This window comes from Thalassophryne amazonica, chromosome 5, assembly GCF_902500255.1.
Source record: "Thalassophryne amazonica chromosome 5, fThaAma1.1, whole genome shotgun sequence".
Taxonomy (NCBI): domain Eukaryota; kingdom Metazoa; phylum Chordata; class Actinopteri; order Batrachoidiformes; family Batrachoididae; genus Thalassophryne; species Thalassophryne amazonica.
The window spans coordinates 19679844-19704849 of NC_047107.1; positions in this window are offsets into that span (position 1 = coordinate 19679844).

Sequence of the window (25006 nt, forward strand, 5' to 3'; positions counted from 1 at the left end):
CTTAGTGCACATAAACAATGTCAAATGTGTATGTGCTGTCTTTAATTCTGATGTGTGCCATTATTACGGTAAACAAGTAATAATTGTGGACTAATTGCTGTCTGAGGTAACTGGAGTGTAAACATAATTGCTCCACTGTGAGATCAATAAAGTGTATCTCATCTCAAATAACTGATCATATTTTAAGAAAAATGTTAATCTTCAGACTAAATTCTGCTGTTCTGCTACTTTGGTGGTGGTATGTGCTTTCTGTGAGTTTAGTTGAGTTTGGGCACCATTATTTTAGAATAACAGTTATATGAGATTGACAGCAGTTACTGAAGCATGAATGGGACAAGGTGAACTCGGCTCATTCTTTCTAAAGCAGACACTTATTTCTTATCTGCTCAAGTGTTTCATGTTGTACTTTGGGTGTGCTTAACTTCCTCTGACCTTTAAAAAGACTATTTCCATCCACAATCTTCGCTTGGCAATATGCTGACAGCACAAAGGAATATTAGGCCCAGACCTACTGCTGTGATCATTCTGCTTCACAGTATTGAACTCAGAGAAACCACCATGATGTTCTGCCACTCTGTTATCGTGGCATTACTTCAGCCTTCACCCCATTGTGGGTTCTCCATCACCTTTTTACCTTCAAGGTGTACTGAGCTCTTCCTTTTATTATTATTACATCTAAGCACTCTGTATCCATGGTAATTAACTTTTCCTTTATTCATCGCCCCCCTGAGACAAATTTTTGCAGTTTTGCACCCCAGAATACTTTGTAGTTCTGTAAATCTCTGTGGTGTTGAAAGATTCCAGTCTCTCACATTCCCCTGACAGTACTGTCATAAAAAATAAATAAAATAAAAATACAAGTAATCCACAGGGGGCACCAGGGCTAAATGTTTAATAGATTCCTATTTTACCTGTGGCAACTGGGGGATGGGGTCAGATCAGTCACTGAGCGAACAAATAATGGTCTTATTTCACTTCAGGAGGAAATGTGAAGAAGATAAATGAAGGCCTTGTTCCATGAGAGGCTCAATTTATTGCCAGCAATTTGTGGCCAACAAAGTAATTTTGATACCATTTTTTTTGTGTGTGTGTTGACAGATAGCTCCTAAATTTAATGAAGAGCCAATTTAGTGCTGACAAGTATAGAAATGGGTGTACAGTTATGTTTGCTCCTTTTCCCTCCATCCTCCAGTCCAGCTCAGAATCAGACGGGAGGAAAATATCACAAGGACAAGGGCTGATTTTTCTTTTGTTTATTTTTTAAATAGTGCTTTCCCTCCAATCCCGACAGTCAAAGTATTTTACAATGACACCTCATAGCCAACTACTCACACATGCACAAATATATGGTATTCAGCAATATTTATTACATCATTTGGCCCAGCACTTTATCTTGCAAAACATCAAATATTTTTCAAGAACCTTTGCCAAAATTCATGATTTGCAAGTGGTTGTATAATTAAGACTCAGGAGAATAGAAACATTTAATTGCTACAGAGATATTATACAAAATATTAGAACAGTATTTGTGGCCAGTCCTGGGCTTGACAGAAATGGTACGTTGATCTCAGATCCTGCCGTTGGAAGAAGGCGAGGGCAGAGCCTATCCCAGGTGTCAGACAAAGAACCCACCTCCACCAGTGGGGTGGATGAGGCAGGGACTTGCTCAGTGACTGCAAGCAAAAGAGAGGCGAGTCAAAAATGACATTTTAAAATAACGTGTATGTTTCCTACTGGTCATGAGTTAATGACTAAAATGTGGAACAGATGCTTATAATTAGAGATACGACTGTTATTCATTAAGCAAATATGAATGAAAGCTTGCAAATGGAGTTTTCGTGGTCAAATGTATGCAACACATTTGTCAGTGGCAAAATTTTAACTCTTTTTCCTTTGTTGAAGAGATAAATCACAAGCTATCAATTAAAGCTGTGCAGTCTTCACAGTATTTTGACAAAATTTAGTTTCTATTGAAATCCAACCATTAAAACACAGGTTTATTTTTGAAATGCGTTGCTCATGTTGATGAGAACAAATTTTTCCTGGGGGGTTCCATAACAAATATTTTTATTTTCCTTACATCATCTGCAGGAGGATGTGCATGTGCACATCCACAAGCTTTGAAATGAACGGACAATACTTATCACCTTGTGTGATACATGCACACGTAGAGTGCATACTGATGTCCAGGAGATGAATTGTAAATCAGTTTTACTTCTGTTTTTACACAGTCAAGTTGAACCCAGTTTTGCAGACAGAAACTCGACAAGAATATGGTGCCAAAAACAAACATGATTTATTTTGTTCCCCAAAAATCCACACAAAAACCAAAACAGTCTCAAATGCGAACATGACCACATTCTAACAATAGTCCACAGAGTTACAGAAAACAAACCAAACAAACCAGAAAACAAACCAAAATGTCACTTAATCATGACCTGGGGAACTAGAAAGACACAGTCTTGTAACATACGGAGGAATTCTTAAGGAGCGAATGAGAACCAGAGTTGACAGAAGGACACATTGAACAATGAACCAGCACTGACTTACAAACAAGGAAGTGCTTAAATAATGCAGGTGGAGTTAACTGCAGGTGGGTGACAAACAAGGAGGCGGAACTACAGACTCACGTGAGAGAAATGTGGTGCAGGAAAATAAATAACTGAACAGACAATAACCGGTGTAAGAATGATCATGACAATAAAAGAATAACAGGCCAAAAGAAGGCTAAAAAAACAAACAAACAAAAAAAAAAAAAACTGAAAAAGATCAGAACACAAAGACTAATAATGACCAATCAGAATCCAATCAGAACTCAAACATGTGAAGGAGTGCAAATGGAAGACAACAATACTGAGGTGAGGATGCAGGGGTGGAACAGGGGGAACACAGACCACCAGGGCACAGACAGGGATCAGACCTACACGAATGAACCTATACCAACAAAATCACTAAATGAACACATACAGAAAATAATCATATTAAAAGAATTCAACAACTGAATACCTACAGAATATAAGACATCCTGGAGGTGGCAAAAAATGGAAACATAGAAAAACTGCTAAAGATACAACAAGGTGATAAAACTGCATAATAATCAGAACTAAATGTAACAAAGGATGTGGAACAGAGACTAAACTATGTGCACAGGAAGCAAGTGGATTTAACAAAAAACAACAGCAGGTGATCAACACATGGCGGTGCAGGAACACATATCAGACATAAAAGACGGACAGAGACAACATGCATTAGACGCACAAAGGTGCACACTGGGAACAGGAGACAAGCGCACATGACGGACAGGGGAGATACACCCATATATGCACACAGTCATGCAGGGTACCAGAAGGGACACCATCACATGCCTACAGAAAATGACATGAGGACATCAGACATCACAGACAACTGAACAGATGAAGATCCACAATTAAAAATACTGAATGATTTGCACTACTGCACTTTCCACTTTTACTATTACCTCAGACACTACACTGTAAATACTAAATACTTGTCCTTGCTGTCGAAATGTCATGTCCTGTCATCACCGACGGAAGGTGAGAAACGAAATTTAGATTCCTTGTATGTCTCGTACATGTGAAGAATTGACAATAAAGCCGACTTTGACTTGTATTACATTTATTATTAAACCAAGAACTAAACCCCACAGCCAAACAGGCCGCTGGGCAGAACCACAATTTCAGCATTTTTAGATTGAGAAGTGTTTATTTATCGTGAGCTTTTATATGATACGGTGCATCCTGAAAGTATTTACAGTGCTCCACTTTTTCCACATTTTATGTTACAGCCTTTTATCAGAATGGAGTAAACTCATTTTTTTCCTCCTCAAAATTGCTCTCACAACACCCCATAATGACAACATAAAATGGGTTTTTAATTTTTTTTGCAAGTATATTAAGAAGCCCCATGTACATAAGTATTCACACCCTTTGTTTAATACTTTGTTGGTGCACCTTTGGCAGCAATTACAGCTTCTTTCAAGCTCCATCAGGTTGGATGGGGAGCATCAGTGCACAGCCAGAGGTGGAAAACTCCAGCTTCAGAAAGTAAAAGCCCTACCATGTATTGCTTCTACCTGTGCACCTTAAACAGGTGATCTCAGGAATGAGCTCATCCACCTGCCTGAAGAGTTGAACAAATTACAATTAGCTGGTTTAGTGGGAAGATGGAACAAATATGTGGTTGGACTTATACTTTCCGAAGCCGGAGTCCACCTCTGTGCACAGCCATTTTCAGATCTCTCCAGAGATGTTCAGTCGTGCTTAGTTCTGGGCTCTGGCTAGGCCACTCAAGGATATTCACAGAGTTGTCTTGGTGGATCTGAACTTCTTCCATTATACAGATGATGGAGGCCACTGGGACCTTCAAAGCTGCAGAAATGTTTCTGTACCCTTCCCCAGGTTTGTGCCTTGAGACAATCCTGTTTCAGAGGTCTACAGACAATTCCTTTGACAATATATATATATATATATATATATATATATATATATATATATATATATATGTTTCATTATGGTGTGTAGAGCTTTAAGGAAAAAAATGAATTTGATCAATTTTGGAAGAAGGCTGTATCATAAGAAAATGTGGAAAAAGTGAGGCTCTGTGACTACTTTCTGGGTGCACTGTGTATGAGAAACATATTAGATTTATATAGAAATAAGCTGTATCAGAGTGTTTCTCACTCCCTTGGATGTTTATGTTCAAGCGAACAATGTGATGGTGTCACTGTGCCTTTCTTTACTCTGACTGGCTGTCACTGTGTGCTTCCCAGCATTCCCCGTGCAATTCGGAGGAAGCCTCCTTGCAGTCTATGACGTCGCTATCATAAACTGTATGGGTCACTGCTGTAAGTACTTCAAAACCGTGTGTTCTTTTGACATTTATCCCTTCAAGGGACTATTTATTAATGTTTTCAAGACGATGTGAACCTTGATCATATTGGCAATATTATGTTATGAATCTCCTATTTATTTAAAGGCTAATAAATAAAATTATAGTGGTGCCAAAGAAAGTTCTTTGTATAACTTAAATTTTAAATTGCTCAGTGGCGGTATACTTTTTAAACTGATCCCTGAGGTCGGGTTAAATTCATCCATCACAGTCTTACTCTGATCCAGATCTTAACCATTGTCAGATCCCGCTTTTTAGATACACGGCACACGCTCACCCTCCGATGAGTGTGTTTGTGTAAAAACCAGCTCTCCGTCTCTGGGGTCCGACCTTCGTGTCTCCATGGGTATTACCCGGCAGGGCTGCACAAAGGCTGTTCAAGCTGGTGGCGAGGAGATTCGTCTAACTGCTCACTGCCTGCATCCGGACGTCCACCCCGCTGAAGCTGATCTCGCACCCCGGTCGAATAGCCTTCTCAGGAACCAGGATACGAACCGGCCACGCCCGTTAATGGCAGCTCTCCTCTTATGGATCAGGGCTCTTGGAATGTTGCTAGATTTTGAATTTAGTGACTCGTACAGCGAGTCCCCAGGATGTGTTATTTTCATTAAAAAACCAGACTAACCTTTTAGAGCCTTTTTGATGTTGTACACCCAATAAACTTTAACTTTTACACCTTAAGAAGCATCAATAATCCAATGTCCGAGCCTTAACACTTTAACTGCATGCTTGGAAATTTATTGCATGTTTTGCAAGTGCCAATAACATAATCAGCATAGATTATATGGTGATAATTTCACAATAGTAATTCAAATATAATTAGAATAATGATTGGCAGAGATTTTTGTTTTTAATTCAATAATTCTGACTGATCTTACTTTGACTGGGACTGGATTGACTTCTTAACAATTTTTTCTAGGAGTGAGGGAAGGAGGTTTTTGAGGTTAGGGTCCCCAGCTCGATGAACTTGATTTCCTCTTCATCAGCTATTAATCATTAGCTGACCACAATCCTTGTGTGATGTTGTAATCCTTCAGGAAGTTAATCCACATAAGAATTTATTCCGTCTTCAATCAACCAAAAGTTGATCTAATCCATTCTGGTATGTGGTGATGTTCCTTGAGAGAGAAATCGTTGAACATTCCCCACTCAGACTCAAGGCCAGTGGTTATTCTCCATTGTTCTGCTATTCCGTGACTGGACGGCCTGAGTGGGAGTTGAAATCTCTCTCAAATGGTCTTTTATGGCTCCAGTCCTCTCACTCCACGATTCCAATTGCTGCTCACAAGATGGTCAAGTCTTGTGATCTCCTCGTAGCAGGGGAGTAGTGGCAACAGCACCTCTCCCTGGAAGAATAACCCCGTTTTCTGGTGTTTCAACAGGTTATATATGTTCTTGACTCTTGCCGTCCTCAGATGATCTTGGTTACCATGGGGACCCTGTTGACTCAAAACCTCCTCCCTTCTCCTTCTGCTTTACTGGAAATCCCCGCAGCCCCTACCAGTAACTTATTTCTCAAGTTCCTCTTTTCTGTTAACACTTCAGCTTTTCTGAGAATTCATTCTTTTAAATCATTTCTTCAAAATCACATCAATCATATTCAATCATTTCATTACAACTCTCTTTCACATAAAAACAATTCATATGATCATATACAAACATTCTCATTCCTTATTATTCATTTCATTTTTACCAACATCTTAATCATTTGATCAGTTGTTCAACATCAGCTTTTCTTGCCCACTTGCAACATCTTCTTCACTTCCTCTTTTTCTCTGACTCTGCACTCTTTATGAAAAACAACTCATATAATCATTCATTTCACTTATTTGTAACATACTTTTTCTAATCAACTCTTAATTTTAACACATTAATACTTCATTTGATCATACTTGTCATGTTAGAATCATTCTTAGACATATTCCATCGTCTTCACCACTGAGTTCATTCTGTGGGCCTCCCCATTTGCAATGGAAAAGGCCGGTATGACCTCACTTACTCCTGGAAGGTACCAAACACTGTGCAGTTTAATCCAACAGCATGTATATTAATTCCATGGCACGTATTATATTCCAAGATGAAAACAAGCTGAAAGCAAGCTTAAAGTCATCTTTCCTGACACCCCCTCCATGACTTGAAGCTCCGCTGATCTCTCTATACCTCCATAAAAACATCCTTGTCATCATCGACAGGATGAAGGGTGAGCACTTCTTTTTCATCCACCATTGGAGACAGAACAGGAGGAGCTGGAGTTGAACGACACTCATCCAGCACCACGTACTCCTCTCCGCCCACCTGTAGATTGCCATCGCCGTCAGAAGGCTGCTCGTCCAGTAGTGGTGATTGTGATGGTAATCCCAATGGAGACGGATTTGCCTCATATTCTTGAGATGATAATCCATCAGGGAACGATGGTGAGCATGGTGAAGTGGGGGTGACGGGTGTATAACACGATGTAACTGGTGTAGATGGATGTGGTGATGTATCCTTCGTTTGAGGTGAAGCTTCAGCGAGAATATCCTCAGGCTCGGGCTGTTGAAGGTGTTCGTCCAGGAACACCTGCGTGAGGGCCTCCAAATACCAGTTCATATCCTCGGTTTGCACCCCAACCTCCGCAGTGTGCTGTGGAGATGAACATGGAACTGGTGGTAATGAAGGACCAATGGCCACGATCCGGCCATCGGCAAGATGAGCTGTGGAGAATCTTATTCCCATAGGATACATCCACATTTTGGTAAACACGGGGCAATACATATATCCCTCTGGAGACACTATAGTGTCAGCTCGTATTTGATCAATCAAGAGAGAATGCCAGATCATGTCTGCCTCGATCTCAATTTTTAAGTATGCTTCTGTTGGTACCTGGGGCAGAAAAGAAGTATCCTTCCGTCCCACTATTCCCCGTGCCACTTCAAAAGGGAAGTTGTTGCCGTAACACGTCAGGCACCACAGAGTCGGTGTTATCTCCCAGAAGTAGAGCGCTTGCTCCAGGATGCCTTGACAATGAATACATCTTATATCCCCCTATAGTGTAAGAGGAAACATTAGTCTTTTAACTATTATATTGCAAGCAAGCAAAAGTGTTCGTCGGGATTATTCAGATGTACGCCAGAGCCGCCTCATGATCACCGTAGGAGAGTGAGACTGTGGTGACGTTGTCATTCCCGCTGTAGCTGAAGGAGCCATACGCGGGAAGCAAGCATCATAGGTCATAAACCATAACAGCAGGAGTAGTTGACTAACCATGGACAGCCAGTATAAAGCTGATAACATTCCCCATCCTAAGGCCCAAATTATGATAAGTCCAAGTTTGTAGAGCCAGGGTTTCCTGCATTGTATGGCTCCAGTTAACATAGCTATGTACGCCAATAGGGTCAAGGCCATCACAGCTTCGCACACAATGTCAGCTATCACTGCAGGGGTGTAAAAGATTGCTGTCATATCTATCACCATCCAAATTGTAATTGATGTGTACTGCCATATTCCCCAATAGTCAAACTGGAGAGTAAAGCGACCGAGGACGTGAGTGATGAATAAAGACAACCCTAAGTCACTCTGACCGTAGTGCAGATTGATGATCGCCAATCTGACACATCCATATCTTATCCATATGCCAGCATTGTTCTTCTCCCAAACTGTTTGATGGCTGTAAGTGTCATACTCGCCGTCATAGTAAGCGTCACAATATTCTTCCCAGCCAGGAACATTTCTACAATTTTGGTGGGCAAGGCTTATCGTGCATGTGGTATTACGTCTATTACAAATCATTTTCCAGGGCCGTGGCGTAACATAAGGGTTTGGTCTCCAGAGTACACTGGACCAAGTAGCTCTGTCTCTGGAGTAGACCGTGGCGATGTATTGATATTTAACCCAATAATTATTACTTTGATCCAAACAGGGGAATACCCAATCTTCAACTTCATATTTCTCCATTCCCCACCAGGTGACGTCCTTACTACGTCTAACTCCTTCCTGCCATGCTTGAAGGGTCCCCTTAATGGTTGGAATCTGTAACAACTGTGTACAGTTATATACCCATCTTAGCCAATTCCCTGTCTTAATTTGGTCTATGGGACATGGGGGGGATTTACCAGAACCTTCAGCCAAATTATTATGGTATTCTGTCTCATGTAAGCTTTCATAAATTCTATTCGCCATGCATTGATCAATTTTGCTAAAATCTTCCTGAGGTACTGACCTTAGCTCATCAGGCTTTGGTAGTTTTTGCACATAGAATTTTGCTTTATGTGGACCCCGCAAACTATGGAAAATTCCCCTCAAAATGTATCAGTGGAACGCTCCAGACCCACGGAAAGGTGTCGTTAAGCCATTCATCATGTTTTGCCTCCTGTTTTTGTTTCCAAGTAATCCTGTCTATCAAATTGGTGACTGGTGCAAGCACCATGTAATTTTGAGATTTACATCCAATAGGTCGATTCCAATAACATCTATCTAATTTTGCTACTTTTTCTTTTACACATTAATCATGAATCTTTTTCCATCTTTTTTTAGCCGCGTTATCGATACTTTTAACTTTTGGTTCTAATACTTGCTGGTGTTGGCGATGTAGGGAGTGGTTTGGTTTTTCCCTGTGTTGGTGATATCTTTGTGGATCCCACCGATGCTGCTGATGGGATGGCGGTTAGTTTGGAATATAGTATTCCTGTTCCCATGCCGGTAGCGTTGTTCAATGGAGGGACTATTGTAGATGTAGTATCCACTTTCATTCTGCAAACATCATATCTTGGTAATGCTGAAAAAACAGCTTCTTTTTCCCAATATCCTGCTCGATAGCCCAGCAGTACTCTGCATCCCCATGAGCAATACCAGGCTGGCTCGCCAGGTTCAGGTCTTATCCAAGTGCAGCCTACTTCTCTTCGCTCTCTTTGTTTTAACCGTAAGATGGTTGCCACGATAATCTCTTGATCCCTCACTTGTAGGTTTTGAAGGATGTCTGCTCCAGTGGTCAGGTTGTAATTGGTGGTGACGGTTGGAAATTCCCCACTGTCGTTCAAGTATTGCAGCCACTTATTCTTTAGCATCTGCTGGGTTAGGTTCTTCATCTTTGCCCATTTTTCTGTAGAATTCTGGTCCCATATCATGTAGGTGTTTCTTGATTCAACTCCCCAACATGTCTGTTGGAAAGTTTTAGTTGTTGCGTACTGGACCCTGATATGGGTTAAGGTCCAGGGCGTGCTACCATAGTAGTACAGGATAGCTAGAAGTACAGCAACGCCGACTAATAATGCTGTAATTCTGGCCATCCAACTCCAACATTGGAGGCACTTTTCCTTCCACGGCTGGCTTTGTTGCTGCTGCTTTCTTCCAACATTTTCATAGTAGAATTCACTTGGTACTGGTGGCAGCGGCTCCAGCTTTTGGGGTCGTTGCAGCAGTGGCATTTCTATTCACTCCTCTTCTCTTGGTCTTTCGTTGGTTCTTTGAGGTTGCGTGGTGATCACGCTGTCTTCCCGTGGTTCTTCCATCTCGGAGATAGATGATCTTAGGTGCTGTTGTTTGTCTCGTGCTCCCAACAGAAACGCTTGATGCTCATTGCTGAAGAAGGGTGACTAACAAGGGAGATGGCCATGGGAGTCTAATATCTAGACCTCGCCATGCCCATTTCCAAGTGACAACTGTCACCTCCTTCATTTCAGGTGGTGGTCCCTGGGGTGTGTAGAAACACTGTGAAGATGCAGGATTCAGTTCTCCACGTAGGTGCAAGATATCCTCATAGGCGTCCCAATATGCCATTCCACTGTAGACATACTGCGCCATCACAGAGTACAGAGGAGTCGATCTCCGGAATAGTCCTCTTCCCGACTTTATGCTAAGTCGTATCAGTATAGCCCTTGGGGGTTGCCAAAGCCCCACTAGTACTCTGGTTCGCCATCCACTTCTAATAGGTGGGAGACTTCCGCCTTTCTCGATGTCAAGGTACTGTACCGTCGTGCATATTGGCAAAGTTTGGTTCTCAATCAAATAAAAAGTTGAACGTGCCTCTTGTAGTTGAAGTCTTTTAAACATATAGGGACTGCTGGTCCAAATCTGGAAAGATCCAAGCCAAATATCCACATACACTCCCTGTAATGGATCAACATAATTAGGTCCCCACCTTATTTTAAACCTGTAGCCCTTTTTCTGTACATGCACTACGTTCAAGATGCAGGGGTATGAGTCTGGACACCGGGGAATTGGGTAAAACTTCCATCCGACCCCAGGGCAACACCAGTGTTGTCCAACTTTGTTCACGATAGCTTCCAGAGGAGTGTATATTCCAGGCTCTGTAAGGTCAGCAGTCCTTTTATATGAATCATTATCTACAAAGTATCCTCCTGTTCCCAGCAACCATCCTTTCTCTTTGTAATCCTTTTGTGGCCAGTTTAAACATATTTTCTTGTAGGGTAATTCCAAGTATGGTGTAAGTCCTCCATGCCCGGATCGTAGACTATTTACATTATTTTCATCCAGTTTGAAGGTCCGCAGCATGATTCAGAGTGAGTTATCACTCCGCCATCGGTCTCCTTCCCTTTCTGCCAAGATGCACCACCATAGAGAATAGTCGTCTCTTAAAGAGATGAGTGTAGATGGGAGATGGGTGCTTAAGTTCTGAATCCATTCCTTTCCACGCCCACTTCCACATCGTAACAATTATTCTGTCAGGTTTAGGGAGGGGTCCCTCAGGGATCCTCTGTACCTGATGTGGGGGTACATAGTTCCATAGATCTTGCCAATGCTGCCAAAACTCTTTTCCAGAATACCTGGTCTGTGATAAGGCTAGATAAAGGGTAACTATAGGCTTCTCTTCTTGATCCTCAGGCTCAATTTGAAGCTGAATTTTTCTTGCTTGACAACAGTTCCAGACTCCTTTTTTGTACAGGTAGAAGAAGTCTTGATTTACAAAAATTGTTGGTATGGTTGGGGGTAGGCAGCTCACCCAGGCCCGAGGTTGATCGATAACTCTCAAATTTAATGTCTGGTTATCTAAAATGTGATATCTCGGGTCTTGCAGTCGTCTGTACATTTGACGTCGCATGTTGGGGCTTGTCGTCCAGATCAAGCACTGGTTAAGCTATATTTCAACATAGACTCCTTGGAGTGGCTCAACGTAATTAATCCCCCATCTCAATGTGAATCTCAGGCCACATTTAATATCACATTTAATATCCAGGGGTAGGTATCTGGACATCTTGGAACTGATTGGGGTATTCTTCGGCGTCCTATTATGTACCAATGCCGCAGACTTTCCTCGCTAAGCACTCGTTCAGCAAGTAATTTTTGTCCTGTTGTCTCTGTTAAGTCGGCATCTCTTTTATATTCATAATTTGAGACATAATATCTGTTAGATGCTAGTTCCCAATCTTCTTCCTCAAAATCTTTTTCTGGCCAATTTAAGTATAGTTTCTCAGCACCAATGCCACTTTGTATATAGGGTCCAAGTCTTCCTCGATTATTGATAATGGGTACTCTATTTACATCTGGTCCTTGCGACATTTTGCAAACAGCCACTTCTTTTTACTTCTTCCTTATCCCGCAGAAAATGGAGGGAAACATCCAGCGACTCTGAGGCTTTCCTGATTTTTCCTCACCTTGAGTCGGTTGGTGTAACGACTGCTGCTGTTCCTCCAGGAGGTCAACATGTGCCCCGACAGAGTAAACCCCCACATAGGGAACCAATACCATCAGCACTGTGAGCCGCACCTTAAGTGTTTGGTCCGGCCTACTAGGAGTGTCCGCTCTGCTAGCCACTCCCCCCATAGATTGTATCCTCCTCTTTCTCACCCATTCTTCAGGTGTCACGCGGTACTCGGCTGACTTCTTCTTCGGATTTGCTGCTTTATTTCCCCAGGCGTCTAGTCCAGTGGTAAAATAATACATGAGGGTTTCTCTGCCCCCTTTTTCTTGAGGCACCTCTTCTGCATCTTCCAGTGGAATTTCTGGGGCCTTTAGAACTTCTTCTATCAATTTGGCCCAAGTTGTCAGTTCCCAAGGGCCGATCCATCCTTCTTCTTGGGCTTTTTGCTGTTGATCATCGGTCAGTCCTCCCATCATGTCTGTATATCCGGGTTGCTCTGGATCTCTATACACTCTGAACACTAGTGGAATTTGCACTGTGTCTATTGGAGGGTCATAAGTTTGCCCATACTCTGGACCATGGGACCAACTTTGATGTATAGCTTCATGCAACAAAGACGGCTTTCGCTCACCACCTCCTGCAGCTTGGTCACTTCCTCCTGCTCTAGTTGTTTCTAACATCAAATAGACACTTGGTGCCGTTGGACTCACGTCACCGCTGCCTTGATTCCCTTCTGCTTGATCAAGTGCAACTGTTGCTGCAGGATTAGCCCAACAGGCTTCATCGGTGTGAAGGGTCCTCAGGGGGTCCAAAAACCTTCTCACTTGCCATCCTTCTGCTCTTGCCACATGCAGTAGTCTTCCCATATGAGTTCTTGCTTTACACACCAGGCAATACTCGATCGCATGTCCATTCCAATAGCATGAACACACCTGCATATCCACATTGTCTCCACGTATGTCCCACTGGGTGTAAAAGACCATTCTTGGCAACTGGGTTAGTCAGCATAACCCACATACAAGTGCATCCCAAACCTTCACCGGCTTGTGAAGTATTTGCTTGAACTCATGTTTTGCCCCACTTGGAATTGGGGGTTTTCTAACCCCAGGTCCCGACCATTGGACCGTCAGCGGTACTTGTTCGCAGCAAATCACACAGTGATTCTCAACTTTTTTCCATTGTAATATCTCCTTTTCACTGGATAAAAATCCTTTCTTTGCATGATATAGTTTCCTCAGGGCTCTGCCTGCCCAGAGGTCATTTTTTGTTCTTCTTAAGGCAACCACCCCATTGACAGTGGCCATTCTGACGAAGGGTGGAAGATCTTGGGTGTTTTTGGCCATGTTTAGCTCTTGGTTTCGTCTAGTTAGGAGTTGGCTTCAGCTGCTCCACTCCTTGGATTCCCTTCTTCTTCAATTCTACTGTGTTGCTGTCCAGTATCTTCACTACTGTATCTGTGGTCTCATACTTAGGTTTAACAGCAGTGTTGGTTAGGTGATCTCGAGCTCTCACCCACACCTTCTGCCCAACCTTAAATGGGATCTTTGGTTCTGGTTCTCCATCCTTTTTAGTCTGACTCCGCCCCACTTCCGGTGTTGAAAATGGGCGTTGGTTCAGTTCTTGCGAAGGGGTGGGCCTGCCGGCATGATGGCGGCCATTCAGGGCCTGTCCAATTTCCAGGGCCTTAGTACTCCATTCCCTCGTGTTAGCATTTTTTCCAATCCAGTTTTTCACCAGTCCAATAGCCCTTTCCACAACTCCATTTGCTTGTGGGGTGTATGGGGGTGAGTAAATTCTCATTACTCCATTTTTCTGGCACCACTGGTCGACCTGAGCATTACGGAAATGTGTCCCATTGTCCGTTCTCAGCTCCCTAGGTATCCCCAGATTTGTACACACTTGATCCAACATGCTGATCACACTGCTGCCGTTGGCTTTTCTCACAGGCTTAACAGTCACATAGCCCGACATAGAGTCCACAAGCACCAACAGATACTTTTCTCCTTTCTTACCGGTCACCCCCATGGGCCCGGCAACATCCATGCATACTGATCCCCATGGAACAGTACTCTTTATGGTGACACCATCCACCCTTTGTCCTCGTCGTCCTGCATTGTATCGACCACATACTTCACAGTCTTTGAGGACTCGGCAGACTTGGTTTCTCGGAATCCAAAGTTGCAGCTTCTCCAGCTCCTTCCGTGTGGGAATGGTGCCTGCATGGCCAAGTGCTTCATGTACGGCCAGCACCACCTCTGTCACGGACTCTTTTGGAACTACCCTTCCCTTGGGTGTCTGTTCCCACTTCTCGATCCCGACAACGACGACTTTTCTCAGCTGCACATAGCAGTCCACTTCTTCGTTCCTGCTCCAATGTGCTCCTTCTTTTACATGGGCCTTCTGATGTACCACATCTAAGTCCATTGTTAGCCTCAACTCGGCTATTTTCCTCCACAAATCCATATGAGCTACAGGCTTCCCCTTAGCTCCCTTGAATCCATTTTCTTCCCAAATGGATAAGTCCTCTTTCAGGGCTTGTGCGCAGTAATGACTGTCTGTAACCACTTTAGCCCTTTTTACTCTCCTCTTGTTTAACTCCAAGAGTCCTTCCAGTATTGCTGTAACTTCTCCGGCTTGGGCACTCCCTGGCGTTTGACCTTTTTGACGATATTTCTCCTTATCTTGATACTTCAGAATATAGCCCCAATAAGCTATATTGTCTGTACCCTTCTTTGACCCATCAGTGTACATAGTCCAGTCGTATGGCTCCATAGGGAGTTGCCTCTCCTTCGGCAACTTTTTTGTCGCCGACTGTTTTGGCCCAATTTCCAGCTCTGGGTCTAGCAGGATGTCCTCCCACCTTCCCCATCTGGCATTTGTGGCTTTAGTACTCTCAATAGTTCCTTTTCTTAGGAACCGGTGGACTTGGCTTTGAGTGATAACTTTTATTCCCTGACCTTGTGCAAGTTCTTTTAACGCACTCCAATATCTAGCCAGGACTGCCAGTTCTTTTTCTTCCGATGGATATTTTCTCTCAATCGAAGACAGAGTATAGCTCCACAATGTTACCATACCCCCTCCTTCGTTGCTCACTTTTACCACCGAATCCTCTTCTTCACAGCTTATTTCGGCTAGCAGACGAGTAGTCAGACTACGCGGCTCCAGCCTAACTGCGTTTGAATGGCTTTCTTTAGCTTTTCCAAGTAATCCTGATCTGTAGGTGTCCAAATCCATTGCTTTTGCTCTTGTCCATTAGGTTTCTTCTTGAGACGAGCATAAAGGGGCTTTGCGTATCTCTGATAGTGTGGAACGTGATCTCTCACATAGTTACACAATCCCAATATTTTCTGTAGGTCATTCTCAGATTGCGGTGGTTTAATCTGACTCAATTTTTCTCGGTATACTTCTGAGAGTCCCAGGTCTGATGATACCTGGAATCCCAAATAGTTAACCTTGAATTGTCCAAACTGACATTTCTTCAGGTTGAGTTTTAATCCAGCTTCTGTGAGCTTCTGAATCACCTTTTGCAGCCGCATTAGGTGTTCATTTTCATCATCATCTGCGATAAACACATCATCGATGTAGACTGTTACTCCCAGATCTTTTAATATTTCCATTACTGCTGCTTGGAACACATTTGGTGAATTTCTGTATCCCTGCGGGAGTCGTTGCCACACATAACTTTTCCCCTTATGTGTGAATGCTGTTTTCCCTTGAGACTGTTTTGCTAATCGCAGGGAAAAGAATCCATTTGCCAGATCAATGCATGATTTGTATCTCTTAATTTGGAGCGTTTTCAGTGCTCCTTGGGGATTTATCACACTCACTCTATTGGCTATTGTTCGTCGATTGAGAGCCTTGAAGTTGATTACTGGTCTCCAGCCTCCTCCTGCCGACTCTGGCTTTTTAACTGCTTGGATGGGGCTGTTAGTGATCGGATTCAATTCCACTCGAATGATCCCCAAAGCTTCCAATTCTTTTACTATTTTATCCATTTCCTCAACCGCTCCAGGGTTCAAGGGATATTGTCACACCGGTGGATGTACTCCTCCTTCAATGACATGAATGTATTTAGCCCCCAAATCTCCACAATCATTTTTAAATTGTGCTACTTTAGCTTCGGAGATAATTTACCTCAATTTTTCTTTCCCTGCTTCAGAGAAATCACTTTCTTCAATCTTTTCTTCTGTGACAGCTGGTACATCCACTTCTTTGTACCAGCTTACCGGACTCTTTCCAATTGGAGTCATATCCATTCGTATAACTCTTGCCTGTAATTTTTTCACTCGTCGTCTTATTAGAGTTCGAAGCCTTTTGGGAAATCCTTGACTGTTATCAAATTAAAGGGGCCTTTTATCCAAACTACCCCTCTCCATATTCCAAATGGTCTTTTCTCCATTGCCGCATTTGCATACTGGATCAGTAGGTATCCCTTGGTCTCGAGGCTTCTGCAGGTCATGGACACCTCTGCTCCCGTGTCCACCAGGTACAGTTCTCCATCCACATCAGTGTAGATATTGTCCCCCTCCCAGTAGGCATGGTCTAGCGTGACCCGCGCCTCCAAAGCCATTACTTCTTCTGCCCTCCAGCCGCCGCTGAGGCTTGGCGGACTTCCTGGAGGGCTTTCCTTTGTTCTGGAGTTAATTTGTCGTACTCCTCTTTAGGGAGATAGCCACCACTACGAGGTGCAGGTGTAGGTCGCGATTGTGGTGGGGGAGGTGGTGGACCTCTCGGCCGAGAGCTCCATTGTCCAGCTGGAGGCCTTTGATTATTCCTCTGTGGTGTTTGATGCGGCTGAGGAGGTGGTGGTTTAGGCACTGAATTTCTTTTCTCCACTCCCACCGGTTTTTGTCCTGATCTCGGTGTGCTCTCCTTCTTTCTCTTTTCCTCATAGAACTGCTGCTCCAGATCCCAGCTCTTCACCACCGCATCCATTTGTGGGACTGTAGTGCCGTCTATGGGCATTTTCACAAAGGTTATCTCCCCTCTTCTTCCCTTAGTGACCTCTCTCAGTGCCCTAACATAGCGTTGTGGCAAAATCGTCTGTTTTAGCCCATGCCAAACTTGAACTAATGTTTGACCTTTGTCTAGTCCAGCTTTAGCTCGAGCAATATGGGAATCTTAATCATTGGGATCTTCCAACACTAACCTGGCATAATGGTTTCGTGCTGGTTCACCCCGACTGATGGGTTGACTGGTAACTTGGGCCAGCCACATAGATTTACCCTCTTCGCTGTTAGAAGCTCTGTCAATAAGGGGCCACACTTCTTTCAAATAGTCCTTTAGGTCTTCATTTGGTTCTTTCTCTCTCACCAGCATCTTTAATTTCTTGAATTCACGGAATTCCCTGCCGTCTGCTTGAATTTCAGCTTGAATTGCTGGCAGACTTTGCTCTCTAGATCCAGCAGGAAAGTCCTGATTTGGGAGGCTTGCTTGTAATCCTGACGATGGTGGAATTGTTTCTCCTTCATCATCCAGATTTTCTTCATTAATTTCTCTCAACACTTGCCGTGACCAGCGTAAAGCTGCTGTTTTTAGTTTTCTCAACATCACATCATGGACAACTCCTAAATAGGCGACTCTGAAGTTATTTGTTAACTCTTTACAGGCAGTCAGTGTAGGATAGAAGGGCCACATTAGTACACTCAACAAAAATATAAATGCAACACTTTTGGTTTTGCTCCCATTTTGTATGAGATGAACTCAAAGATCTAAAACTTTTTCCACATACACAATATCACCATTTCCCTCAAATATTGTTCACAAACCAGTCTAAATCTGTGATAGTGAGCACTTCTCCTTTGCTGAGATAATCCATCCCACCTCACAGGTGTGCCATACCAAGATGCTGATTAGACACCATGATTAGTGCACAGGTGTGCCTTAGACTGCCCACAATAAAAGGCCACTCTGAAAGGTGCAGTTTTGTTTTATTGGGGGGGATACCAGTCAGTATCTGGTGTGACCACTATTTGCCTCATGCAGTGCAACACATCTCCTTCGCATAGAGTTGATCAGGTTGTCAATTGTGGCCTGTGGAATGTTGGTCCACTCCTCTTCAATGGCTGTGCAAAGTTGCTGGATATTGGCAGGAACTGGTACACGCTGTTGTATACACCGGTCCAGAGCATCCCAAACATGCTGTGTACAGATCCTTGCAACATGGGGCCGTGCATTATCCTGCTGCAACATGAGGTGATGTTCTTGGATGTATGGCACAACAATGGGCCTCAGGATCTCGTCCCGGTATCTCTGTGCATTCAAAATGCCATCAATAAAATGCACCTGTGTTCTTCATCCATAACAGACGCCTGCCCATACCATAACCCCACCACCACCATGGGCCGCTCGATCCACAACATTGACATCAGAAAACCACTCACCCACACGACGCCACACACACTGTCTGCCATCTGCCCTGAACAGTGTGAACCGGGATTCATCCGTGAAGAGAACACCTCTCCAACGTGCCAAACACCAGCAAATGTGAGCATTTGCCCACTCAAGTCGGTTACAACGATGAACTGGAGTCAGGTCGAGACCCCGATGAGGACAACGAGCATGCAGATGAGCTTCCCTGAGACGATTTCTGACTGTTTGTGCAGAAATTCTTTGGTTATGCAAACCGATTGTTTCAGCAGCTGTCCGAGTGGCTGGTCTCAGACGATCTTGGAGGTGAACATGCTGGATATGGAGGTCCTGGGCTGGTGTGGTTACACGTGGTCTGCGGTTGTGAGGCTGGTTGGATGTACTGCCAAATTCTCTGAAACGCCTTTGGAGATGGCTTATGGTAGAGAAATGAACATTCAATACATGAGCAACAGCTCTGGTTGACATTCCTGCTGTCAGCATACCAATTGCACGCTCCCTCAAATCTTGTGACATCTGTGGCATTGTGCTGTGTGATAAAACTGCACCTTTCAGAGTGGCCTTTTATTGTGGGCAGTCTAAGGCACACCTGTGCACTAATCATGGTGTCTAATCAGCATCTTGATATGGCACACCTGTGAGGTGGGATGGATTATCTCAGCAAAGGAGAAGTGCTCACTATCACAGATTTAGACTGCTTTGTGAACAATATTTTAGGGAAATGGTGATATTGTGTATGTGGAAAAAGTTGTAGATCTTTGAGTTCATCTCATACAAAATGGGAGCAAAACCAAAAGTGTTGCATTTATATTTTTGTTGAGTGTATATTAGCTCACTCTCCAACAGTAGCTATTACCTCGAGAGTTTTCTTTTCATCTTGTCGCTCAATCCACTCTTCTGGGATGTCATACCCAGTTTTTCCAACTTCTGGAGCATAGGTTTGTCGCTTATCTCGGGTCTCCACTGGGTTGACCCTGACATCTCTTGCCATTCTCTCTGATGCTACACGCACATTATACACCCCAACTTCTTTCTTTCGTCCTCTGTAGCGTCCAGTTCATAGTTCTGGGCGCGAGACTTCTCTTTCCCCTACCTCAGATAGCGGTTCATCCTCTTCCAAGTCTTGTGGATTGATCTCCTCTTCAGACTCTCTTTCCTGGTCCTCATCCATATCAGATTCATGGGAAGGACGTGGGTCTTGTGGTTGTGGGTCCCTGTTTTGTTCTGACCTTCGGGGTGACCTGGTTGCTTTGGCATTTCCGACAGGTAGAGGAATGAATATAGGATCCTCTTCTCCATTATCCGGTGGAGGAGCCTGGAAAGGCTCTCTCATCCGAGATTGGGAGCTTGTGGGGTGTATGATAGTCTGGAGCCCACTTGTAACTCGTCCTACAGCATGAACTGATCTTTTATCACTTGTCGCCGTGGGGACGGACTGCATCACTAGCGGGGGACTAGTTGCCACTCCACTAGCTCCAACTGCACCCTTCCTTGGACCTGCTCTATTTGGTCCTAGGTTCACCGCTTCAAGTGCCCTTCTCACTCGATCTTGCTCCTGCTCATTGCTAGTGACCACCACAATTTCTCTCACTGATCCCCATACTCCTGGGGTACGCATGTGTAGGTTCACGGCTGCCATGGCAACCTTTTCTGCCTCTTCCCATGTCATATGTCCAGATCGTAATCCGTCCACACATATCACTACCCGCCGATGCTGGCGTTCTTTAGCCAAATCAATAGCTGTTCCCAGAGTTTTCAGCATTTCCTCCATGTATTCGATTGAATTTTCTCTCCCTGGGTAGCTTTCAAAGGGCACATGTATGAGTGCATGATAAGCCATTCGTGGTGCGCTTGTTATCACCATCGATCTTCCATCCAGAACTCTCCCCTTTATGTTCTTAAGCTCTTCTTGGTATTCTCTGCCTGCCCGCTCCTTGAGCGTTGCTCGGAATTTTCGGTTGGCAATTTTCAGTCTGGGATTTGTGAAGACAATGAGACTATCTCCATCTATATCCCAAGGACTGCCAAAATAATGATATGCCCATCTTCCATCTTGGGCCACCATTTTTTTAGTTCCTTCGGGCATAGGGTCCAATTCCTCCATGTAGTCAGATTCAGTGTATACATGGTGGGTTTTTGCTTTAGATTTTCTAAAGATCTCCTGCGAACGCCCTTCCTCTTTAATATGGTAACTCGGTCCGGCAACACATTCTTCAGCTTTAAGCTGTCCCAAGCTTCTGGGCCCACATTCCGGCGATTGATGGAATATCTGTCCAGACACTCCCTGAAGGCTTCTTCATCTTTTATCCTGCTCAACCAGGCGTTCTGTCTGTTTTTTAACTGTTGAGGTTGTTCCTCTCACACGTCCTAGGGGCAATTTTGGCCACTCTGGGTCAAAGCTTGTGTGGAGCTGGTCCGGGCTTTTATATTCTTGACCATTTCCCCCAGGATTAGGACCTCCCGGGGATATCGATTCATCTCCACTTCCCTCTGGCTTGTGTTCCTCATCACTTTGTTCGGATTCGGCCTGGAAGTCTATCTTGCCTTCGTCTTCATTATCGAGGATCTGACTTCCACTCATATCTTCCATTATAGGATATTGCTCCTTAAGCATTCTTCCTAACCCTTTTAGCCATTCTGCCATGGACTTAAACTCAGCATATACGGACGCTGATTTTGCTTTAACATCAACCAGGTCTCTACTCCCAACAACCCAGCTGTCATTTTTACTATGGAGTCATAACTTTTCTCAGGGCTTATTAAGGTGGTGATTTGTCCTCTTTTCCACTCTTCTCTGAGAAGTTTGGACCACCATTCAAGCCACTCTCTGGTCCCCATCTTGTCCTTTGGGACTGGTGGGCTCCCCAAAACGGCCAGGATCTGCCCCTCCTTATGGTTACCTGGATAATATATCCCTAATGTGTGTATAGTTTCTGCCATGTCTTCTTTGAAACATTCTTCATCAGTTTCCACACTTTGATCTATGACATATTTTTGAACTGTTTCTGCCCAAGTATCATATCCTCCTCCATACAATACCACTCTGTGTGGCCGAAAATCCACTTCTTTTGTCCCTTCATGTTCGGATTCAGGGTTTGCTATGGGTCCTGGCTCTCCTTCAGCCATATTTTTACTTCTTATTCTTAATACTAACCTTACTGTTTCGTAATGATTGTCCTCCCTTTATTCTCTCGGTTGCTGAGATTGTCGATTCCACCACTGTCGTCTCCTTGACTTCAGCTATGGTCCTTGTCGTCTCGAGTCGTCTGCCTCTCAAAGCCTCTCTTGGCGCCTTGAGTCAGGGATGAGTGACAGACTACTTGGCTATTCAGCACTAATTCCAGAGGTTAATTCCAAATCAGCTGCTCCTTTTCCCGCTTCTCCCCTCAGGAACCTCACGGGTTGATGATCCTATTCTCTCTTGTAGATCACCATTTTGCACGGTATACTCTCATACCTGCTTTCTTGACAATCCGATCCAGCAGGCTCCCTCGCCTGCTTCCCTTCCTCGTCGTTTCGTGACGATCCAGCAGGCTATCCCCGTCTGCTTCTCGTCCTTGATCCCAGCTCCCTGGGATAATTACTCCTGTTTCCTTTACTTCATCCTTCTGGTGGTCACCTCCAAATTTTCACACCTCTGGAGAACAGATATGTTTCAAGCCATTACTGGACCTATACACGCCATCAGCCGACACTCTCCACAACACTGTCTCCTTTGGTGATCTACTCAGAGGCTTTCCACCTACCCAATGGCAGAGACTCTCCTTTGGCCAGGATTCTTCCTCGGACCCGACTACACTTCGTCAGGTCCCTGTTCGGGCGCCACATGTCAGATCCTGCTTTTTAGATACACGGCACACGCTCACCCTCCGATGAGTGTGTTTGTGTAAAAACCAGCTCTCCGTCTCTGGGGTCCGACCTTCGTGTCTCCACGGGTATTAGTCCAGTCCTCTCACTCCACGATTCCAATTGCTGCTCACAAGATGGTCAAGTCTTGTGATCTCCTCGTAGCAGGGGAGTAGTGGCAACAGCACCTCTCCCTGGAAGAATAACCCCGTTTTCTGGTGTTTCAACAGGTTATATATGTTCTTGACTCTTGCCGTCCTCAGATGATCTTGGTTACCATGGGGACGCTGTTGACTCAAAACCTCCTCCCTTCTCCTTCTGCTTTATTGGAAATCCCTGCAGCCCCTACCAGTAACTTATTTCTCAAGTTCCTCTTTTCTGTTAACACTTCAACTTTTCCGAGAATTCATTCTTTTAAATCATTTCTTCAAAATCACATCAATCATATTCAATCATTTCATTACAACTCTCTTTCACATAAAAACAATTCTGTTGTGGGCTGGGGTGTTTGGCTGGTTTGGTTTTTGTTTTCTGTTTCTCCCACCAGGTGGTATGCATTCAGGACTGAGTGGCTGAGCATCAGGACCTCACCCTGAACACCTGAGGCTTGTTATCACGTGCAGGTCATCAGGACTCACAGCTGTGGTGTATTTTGTCCTAATCAGAGATTGCTGCATTTAAACCTTGAATGCACAGTGTGTGATTGCCAGAGACTCGACCTTGTGAGCAGACGTGTGAGATCGACGTCAGGAGAACAATCTCACCATCACGGACGCAGAGACTGCTCCAGGTTTGACGCCACAGTCTGTGAAGGAGGATTGGGTGAGGTCTCACGCTCTTCAGCACACTTCCTGAGGTAATTTGGTTTTGGTGACTTTTATGAAGTAATGACAGTGGATTAGGTGTCCCTCACACCTTGTGTTAGTGAGCTGTCACGTTATGCTAATTGTCTAATCAGCTTCTGCTGCAGTGGAGATTTGAACTGAGTTGTTCCGTGCCTGCAGGGTGAGAAGCTGATGTATAGCTTTAAGCCAGGAAGTGTTTGCTGATTGCGTGCACCTTTGAGTTGTGTCTCTCTGTGTGGAGTTGGACTCACCTCATGTTTTCTTTCTTCACAGACTTGGTTTGTCGCGGCCACCTGCGGGGTGTCGGCGGGGTCCCTGGGTCTGAACCGCTGTGGCTCCGGACCGTTTGCGCTGCTGAGAGCGCGCCGTGTTTCCACCTCACCAGACTGTGGACGTTTTAGTTGTTTAGCACGTCACTGTTATGTTTATTAAATTCTGTTATCCTTTGAACCGTGCTCTGCTTATTTTATGCTGGGTCCTTCAAACGCTGGGTCGGTTCTCCGCCCGCGTCCGAAACATAACAAATTCATATGATCATATACAAACATTCTCATTCCTTATTATTCATTTCATTTTTACCAACATCTTAATCATTTGATCAGTTGTTCAACATCAGCTTTTCTTGCCCACTTGCAACATCTTCTTCACTTCCTCTTTTTCTCTGACTCTGCACTCTTTATGAAAAACAACTCATATAATCATTCATTTCACTTATTTGTAACATACTTTTTCTAATCAACTCTTAATTTTAACACATTAATACTTCATTTGATCATACTTGTCATGTTAGAATCATTCGTAGACATATTCCATCGTCTTCACCACCGAGTTCATTACGTGGGCCTCCCCATTTGCAATGGAAAAGTCCAGTATGACCTCACTTACTCCTGGAAGGTACCAAACACTGTGCAGTTATATTAATTCCATGGCACGTATTATATTCCAAGATGAAAACAAGCTGAAAGCAAGCTTAAAGTCATCTTTCCTGACACCATGTAAGAAATTATAATGATTATAAATTCTCTTTAGTTTGAGGGCTGTCATGTCAGAGTATCAAGTATCAAACAATATAGAGAAAAGTATATATATATATATATATATATATATATATATATATATATATATATATATATATATATATATATATATATATATATATATATATATATATATAATTTATTTATTTATTTATTTATTTTTCTGTTTCCAGCATAAAAGCATGTAATAATGACAATGACAATTTTTGAAACACCATTTCAGCTTCTCCATCTGGAGTCATGAATTACATCTGACCAGATAATGGACCATAGATTGCCCAGGCTGGACCTGAATTGTATATTTAAAGCCAGCATCACACAGGATAACTCAGCAAAATGCTCCACATCGCATCATGATCACAACATGTCTGTTTGTGTCGAATTCTCATGCTAAAACAAATTGGTGAAAACTGACAAAAACAAAC